This window comes from Elephantulus edwardii, unplaced genomic scaffold (assembly GCF_000299155.1).
Source record: "Elephantulus edwardii isolate Elephantulus edwardi_28Jun2011 unplaced genomic scaffold, EleEdw1.0 scaffold00132, whole genome shotgun sequence".
In the NCBI taxonomy this organism is placed as follows: Eukaryota; Metazoa; Chordata; class Mammalia; order Macroscelidea; family Macroscelididae; genus Elephantulus; species Elephantulus edwardii.
Window position 1 is genome coordinate 8,957,449 of NW_006399882.1, and position 7,883 is coordinate 8,965,331.

The 7,883-nt window shown below is 43.7% G+C and overlaps 1 pseudogene; it reads left to right on the top strand.

The window, feature by feature from the left end:
- The window catches only part of LOC102876896, a 165,462-nt pseudogene that overhangs the window by 13,936 nt on the left and 143,643 nt on the right, over window positions 1-7,883 (top strand).

Here is a 7,883-nt window from a genome sequence, read left to right on the forward strand (position 1 = left end):
TAATCGGCATGGGTGTGTTAGAGGCAATGCGATTGGCACAGGATAGAGCAGGGTTTAGGGCTGTTGTACATAGGGTCGCTATGAGTCACAAACGACTTGACTGCACATAACAACAACAACAACAACAACAACAGCAACAACATGTTGTTTATAAGGACACTTCTCCTTTGTGGAGTTAATAGAGATCAGGTTCAGCCAATTATTATTATTATTATTATTATTATTTATTTATTATTGGTTTGCATACAATAATTCATATACTTGTGTTTCTTTTGGGGCCTGACCCTTCTCCCCTTCTGAACCCATCAGTTTCTGGTGGTGTAGGCTCTACCCCAGAATGTGGATGGATCATGTGACCTAAGCCTAAACCAGTCTACACGTTTAGTCCTGGTGACTTGTCCAGAGAGAGCACTTAATTCAGTTATACTCAGTGAAACATAGTAAGATTTTTTTTCCCCTGGAAACTTCTGGGAATGATTATTATCATTCCACTTCCCAGCAGTTTATTTGGATTCACCCTCCTCTTGTCAACCAAAATCTGGATTAATTTTTTTTTAATTTGAGTAAAACATTAAAAAACAATTTGATTTTCCATTCTGAATTAAATGGTTAAAAACATTCTTACAAAGTACTGAAGAATGCCAGTATAGACCAAAAAAAGTTAAAGTAAAAATATTGAGTTCATTTTATAAATATTCATGAAACTGAGTGCTTCTGTTTTGTCTGTGTTCCTGTTTATGTTATTTTTCATAACCCTGAATGAGATAGACTGACACAGTGACCAGGGTTATGGGGACAGGTGTGTTGGAGATGGTGAGATTGGCTCAGGATAGCGCAGGGTTCAGAGCTATTGTTTACAGGGTTATGATGAGTCATAGAGAACTTGACGGCACATAAGCACAACAACAATATATAGAACTAAGGTAACAAAAGACCATAAAAACTACAAGTGAAAAAGAAATGAGTACATAAAATGAAATAAGATAAAATGAGAATATGTACCACAAGTAATATAGATTGAAGGTCAACATTAAGAAAATAAAGATTCTCACCACTGGGGTGATTGGCAGCATCATGATGGACAATGAAGATTGAGATTGTTAATAACTTCCATTTGCTTGGCTCCACAACCAACACTCTTGGTACCAGCAGCCATGAAATTAAAAGACAAATTCCTTTGGGAAAGTCTACTGTCAGGGACCTCTCTAGAGTGTTGAAGAACAATTATGTCAGTCTGGAGACTAAGGTGAACCTAATCCAGGTTACAGTCTTTGCAATTACTTGGTATGCATCAGAAAGCTGGACAATGACTAGGGATAATAGAAAGTGGATTGATGCCTTTAAACTGTGATGCTAGAGAAGAGTGTTGAATATAATATGGACTGCTGAGAGATAAACAAGTTCATCCTGAAGAGAGTGAAATCAGGCTGCTTCTTGGAAGTAAGGATTCTGAATCTCTGTCTGATATACTTTGGGCATGTTGCAAGGAGGGACTAGTCCTTGGAAAGGTATCATGCTTGAGAAGGTGGAGGAACAGCACAAGAGAGGAAGACCCTTGATGAGATGGATTGACTCAGTGACTGGTTAATGGGAGTAGATGTGTCAGAGACCATAAGGTTGGTTCTGAATAAAGCAGGGTTCAGAGCTGTTGTACATATAATCGCTAAGAGTCAGAGTTGACTCAATGGCACATAACAACAACAAGTAATAAGTGTTAACCATGGCCTTCCCCACCCTAAGCTAGATAGAAGAGCTAGACAGTATCTAGCTACCACTACCAACCACTCTTATCAGGACCACAGAAGGTCCAGGAAAAAATGGGAGAAAAATGCAGAACGAGAGTCAAAATCACAAAAAAAAAACCAAAAAAACCTGAATTAGTGGTGTGATAGGGACAGTTGTAAACCCAAGGCTGTGGCCCTTAGATACCCTTCCAACCTGGAACTGAACCCTCCCTAGGGATCGATCACCTTGCAGCCAGACAACAGACTGTAACACTCCGGAAGGATTTTTCATTCCTCAGAACAACTTAAGCACTTGAGGCTAGAAGGGCATCTGCCCCAAAACAAAGCTCAGAAGGCAGGAAGGAATGAATGGAAATCAGGAGCCCAGAGACAAGGTAGAGGAACTTTGTTAGAGTGAAAGAATTGCAACCAAATGTCCAGAAGCAAAAGAAACAATGTATATAGGCATTGAATAGAAAACTAGCATGCTCTTGTAAATTTCCACCCAAACTACAATTTGAAATATTGTATCGGAAAAGGCAATGTTGGTGGTTTGTTGACTTTTTCCTTAAAACTGTCAAGTGCTTCTTTCTGTCTATTACTGAATAATAGATTCAAATTTTGGTCAGGTTTTCTTGTTCTTTGTGGAAGGATAGTAAATTAAATCTCTGTTCCTCATCATGTTCAGAAAGTCAAAGATTCCTTTTAAAAACACAAAAGAAAAAGAAAAAACACAAACTATCTTCCCTGAGATTGTGTCCTGATGGAGGATTGGGAGTCTTCACCCTTTAAACTCATTATCATTTCTTACTATTTGCATTCCTTCTCTTTTCAATTGAGGAAAACTGGGATGGCACAGGACAGGACAGGATTCAGACCTGTTCGTAGAATTGCTGAGTCATAGTCCACTCGATAACACCTCCCAACAATAGGTAATAAAGTGTCCAACTGCTTTCATAAAGTTTTCAAGGCTCCTTATTTTAAAAGTAGATGCCCAGCCTTGCCTTGGTAAGCGCTGTTGAAATTTTGCCCACCATGGGTGACACTAGTAATACTTGTAATACTAAAAGACCCCAATTTAGGACTTTCCTCGATCCTGCTGCCTGGCGCGGCCCCGAGCAACTCACACCAGAAACACTTGCTGCAAACACATGAGGCTTTTATTGGCGGAGCTCCAAGTCGACCCGTATCTCACGCAGGAGGCAGGGGAGTCGACCCCGAGCCAAGAGAGCAAGGGGTTTTTATAGAGGGTCTAGGGGTTCTTTGGTGTGGAGATTGCTCATTGGCTCTTTGGAAAAGCAGAAGTTCAGTCCCAGGTCAGCCACTTGCTGTTTATGCCAGTTAAGAGACAGGGTTTTTTTAGTAAGTGTTTATTCCCTTTGTGGTCACCTAGTTCCTGGAACATAAACGTTTACACAAGACCAAAAGTACAAGTTCTTACAACACTGGGTGTGGGGACATTGTTCAAAAATTTTCCTTTCATTCCCCACTGCTTTTAGTACAAGGTTCTAATCGTAGAACCAAGAATCTCTGGTAGCAGTATCGTCATAGTCAGACTCCCTCATATTTTGATATTGTTGTCTTAGAACCATTAATTGAACAGTACTGATGCGATCTTTAACAAAGGTAACAAGCTTATTTATAACACAAGGCCCAACTAATAACAATATAAACAGGAGTATCAAAGGACCTATAAGGGTAGATACAAGAGTAGTTAACCATGGGGATTTATAAAATAAGCTCTCGAACCATGTTTGCTGAGATTCTCGATCTCATTTTCTTTTGTCTAACCTTTCTCTTAGCTTTTGTATGGAATCGTCTATTACTCCTGAATGGTCAATATAAAAGCAATATTCTTCTTTTAGCGCGGCACAGAGACCCCCATCTTTGAGGAATAATAAATCTAGCCCTCTTCTATTCTGTACTACTACCTCAGATAAGGAGGTCAGGGATTCTTTCAGTCGAGTAATTGATGACTCTAAAGCCCGAAGATCCTCATCTATGGCTGTTTGTTGTTGCCCATAGACGAGTGCTGAAGTCCCTGTACCTATTCCTGCAGCTATTCCTCCTACTCCTAATAAGACTGCTAGGGTCATAGTAATAGGTTCTCTGTGAAAATGGCGCTCAGGTGCATGATCATATTAATTAAATTCATTATCAGGGTGATAGTATACTTGGGGCATCAGATAAACTAATACAGAGTAATCAGAGTTAGAGTTAAAAACAGCTAAAGAGACACATGGGGTTAATCCAGTACTGTAGGCCCACCAATATCCGGCATTTGGAACTAAGTATCCCCTGGAGGGGGGCACTTGGATAGTAGTATTACATAATGAGCGGAGATTGCCAGGAGGATTCCCGATACAGATTCCAGTTCCTGAAACTTAAAGTTAACTTTGTCTCAGTATCCCAAATGCAGTTATCATGTTCAGTGGTGTTTTTATATGTTCCTGTCACTGCGATACCTTCATAGTAAGGTGGGTTGGTGGCTAAACACAACCAACAGGAATCAGTAATTTGGGGGTTGGTATTATTTAGGGCACTAAAAGCTCCTTTAATTAAATTGAGGAGACGGTTTCTTGTAGAGGTGGGCTGCCCCTCCAGTCTTTTCGGGGGCATGGGTGAAGTTAAGGTGGGCTGGCTCTGGGGTGGGGCACGAGGCAATTTCTTAGCTGGGGAGGGCCCTGCAAGCACAGGGTTAGGTCCTATTGCCATATTCTGCAGAGGGCGGTCAAGTAGTTTCATTATAAACAATAGCCCATTATCATAGTACTCCGTGTAAAGTCTGATCCCCCACCAATATCCTGACTGTTTTCACGGGCTTTTTTACCATGATCTGTGAAAGAGATTTTTAGGGGGTGACACCAACTATTGCATGCAGCTTCTGCTTGATCTTTAGAGGCAGTATCTCTTGGGTTAACAAGGGAATAGTTGGCTGTTACAGTTATGAAATCCCAAGAAGAGGTGGGGTTCCAGTAAATATTTCCAGTCATTTCACACCTCCAGCTTCGACAATAGAAATCACTCTGAGACCTGCACATACGGGTCAGCCCTCATGTATTCAGGTCATGTCCTGGACAGACATAGAAAGAGGAATATCTCAGGGCCATTCTACGTCTCCAATTTCCACAACCTGCTCATCCTCCGACAAGGGCAGGGGCAAGAAGACCCAGAGTGTCTGAGGGAGCGGGATATGAGGGGGCAGTGGGGTTAAGGTCTCCTTCTACGCCCCAGTCTGCAGGGGCTCCAATGGCTAACTTACAGAGATCAGGGTACGGATCTGGCCACCAAGTCCAGGGGGTGGCAATTTTGGAGATAGACCATACAACATTCCCTGTTTGAGATTGGAATACCCAGGTAAGGTTGCGAGGGGCATGTGGGTTATGGTTACTTGCGGTTGTCCCAACGAAGGTGCAACCGAAAGGATTGTCAGTCCTTTCCAAAGTCCACTGGTCATCTTTGCTGGTTGGAGCTGGCTTGATATGAGAGGCATGGATCCAAGCTGCTATTCCGTCTACCTTGACGGCTGTGGGCGTAGTTAGCAGCACCTGATAGGGTCCTTTCCAGTGATGTTCGAGGCTGCTGACCCAATGCCTGCAGACTAAGACTTTATCTCCAACCTGAAAATTATAAGGGACGGGAGGCAACTTATCAGTATAAGCTTTTTGGAGCATTGACCAGGTCTCCTTTTGAACCAATTCTAAAGCTTTTAAGCGTGTTAACAATGGGGTGGAAGCTATAGCATCAACACTATGATATTTTACATTAGTAAGAGGGGGTGGCCCCCCGTACATAATTTCAAAAGGGGTGAGAGCAAATTTCCCTGGGGTGTTCCGCACACGGAACAGTGCAAAGGGAAGGAGAGCAATCCAATCCTTTATGCCGGTCTCAATAGCTATTTTAGTTAAGGTCTCTTTTAGAGCTCTATTCATCCTTTCTACCTGACCTGAGCTCTGGGGTCTATAAGCACAATGCAATTTCCAATTTACCTCCAGTTGTTTGGCCAGTCCCTGACTCACCTGGGCAACAAAGGCTGGGCCATTGTCTGACCCAATTACCTTAGGGATCCCGAATCGCGGAAAAATTTTCTAAGATTTTCTTAGCTACTACATTTGCAGTTTCTTGCTTGGTGGGGAATGCTTCAACCCATCCTGAGAAGATGTCTACAAATACTAGCAGATACTTATAAATGGTGACTTTTACTTCAGTAAAATCTACTTCCCAGTATGCTCCAGGTTGGTCTCTTCTCAGTCTCTTACCGGCTGACTCGGCAGTGGTCTTTGCATTTGTTAAGGCACAGGCCTTACAGTTTTCTACAATTTCTTGAACAATTTTACTTAATTTCAATATTTGGAACTCAGAGGTTTTGATGAGGGCTATTAATTTCTTTGCTCCTAAGTGGGTCAGATAGTGTATTTGTTTTACATACTCTCTACTTTCCTTCTGAGGAAGAACTTTTTTTGTTCTCTTGGTCTATTATAGCTCCTTCTGAGTTCTTATTGGTCAATCCTAAGCGAGACAGTTCCTGTTCATCTTCTTCAGAATACTGAAAACTAGTATCGGACATTGGGGGCCACCAGAGTTCACAGATGTTAGTGGCTAGTGTCGGGATTTTCTCTGCAGCTAACTTGGCGGCTTCGTCTGCCATCTGGCTTCCTTTGGCTACAATATCCTGACTTCTCTGGTGCCCTGAACAGTGCATGATAGCTACTTTCTTTGGCAGGTGTACAGCATCTAACAATTTTAGGATTTCGTCCTTGTTCTTGATTTCTTTTCCTGCTGAGGTAAGAAGACCTCGCTGTCTGTAAATGGCCCCATGAATATGGGCTGTGGCGAAGGCATATCGGCTATCTGTGTAGATGTTTATAGTCTTTCCTGCTGCCAGTTTTAATGCCTGAGTAAGGGCCACTAGCTTGGCATTCTGTGCGGAGCTCCCTTCAGGTAGACTGTCGGCCCAAATGACATTCTTCCTGTCCACCACTGCCGCCCCAGCGACCCGCTTACCGTTCTTGATGAAGCTGCTGCCATCAGGGAACCAGGTTGGACACCGGGGTCGAGGCTGGTCTCTTAGGTCTTTCCGGGTGCTGGTTTCTTCTGCTAGAATTTCATCACAGCGATGGCAGGGTTCTGGGTCCCCTTCCACAGGCAGCAGGGTCGCTGGGTTTAGAATGACTGGGGCTCCAAAGGCCACCCTGTCCATGAGGAGTAGGCTCTGATAGTGGGTCAGGCGGGCATTAGTCATCCATCGGTCAGGTGGTTGTCAAATGATGCTCTCTAATGCATGAGGGGCTATGATAGTGATATGCTGCCCCATGGTCAGTTTGTTTGCATCTTTTACTAGGACCGTGGCAGCTGCAATGGCCTTCAGGCAGACTGCCCATCCACTGGCCACTGGATCTAGTTTCTTGGACAAATAGACCACTGGCCATTTCCAAGGTCCCAGAGCTTGCGACAACACACCTTTAGCCACCCCGCCTCTTTCATCTATGTATAAGGTAAATGGCTTGGTCAGGTCTGGCAAGGCGAAGGCGGGAGCTGAAAGCAAGGCTTTCTTAATGTCCTCAAAGGCCATCTGATGTTCAGGATTCCAGGTGAATTGTTTCTGGTTTCTGGTTAGAGGATACAGGGAGGCTGCCAAGAAGGTGAACCTGGGTATCCACAGGCGGCAAAACCCGGCTGTCCCTAGGAATTCCCTTACCTGCTTCGGTGAGGTGGGAGTCAGGATGTGCATCACAGTCTTTTTCTAGGCCTCTGTTAGCCACCTTTGGCCATTTCTCAGTACATAACCCTAAGTAGGTTACTTCAGTTTTGCACAGCTGGGCCTTTTTGGCTGAGGCACAATAGCCTAAAGCCCCCAGCTCTGTTAGAAGCTTCTTTGTACCTTCAATGCATTCCTCTTTGGTTAGGGTGGCTGGGAGCAGGTCATTTACATACTGTAACAAAGTCACCTGAGGGTTGCTGGTCTGGAACTCACTGAGGTCTTGGTGCAGGGCCTCATCAAAGAGGGTTGGTGAGATCTAGAACCCTTGTGCTAATCGGCTCCACGTTAATTGTCCAGTTATTCCGGCCTCAGGGTCTCTCCATTCAAAGGCAAAGATGGCTTGGCTAGCGGGATGCAACCTCAGGCAGAAAAAAGCATCTTTCAAGTCCAAGACAGAA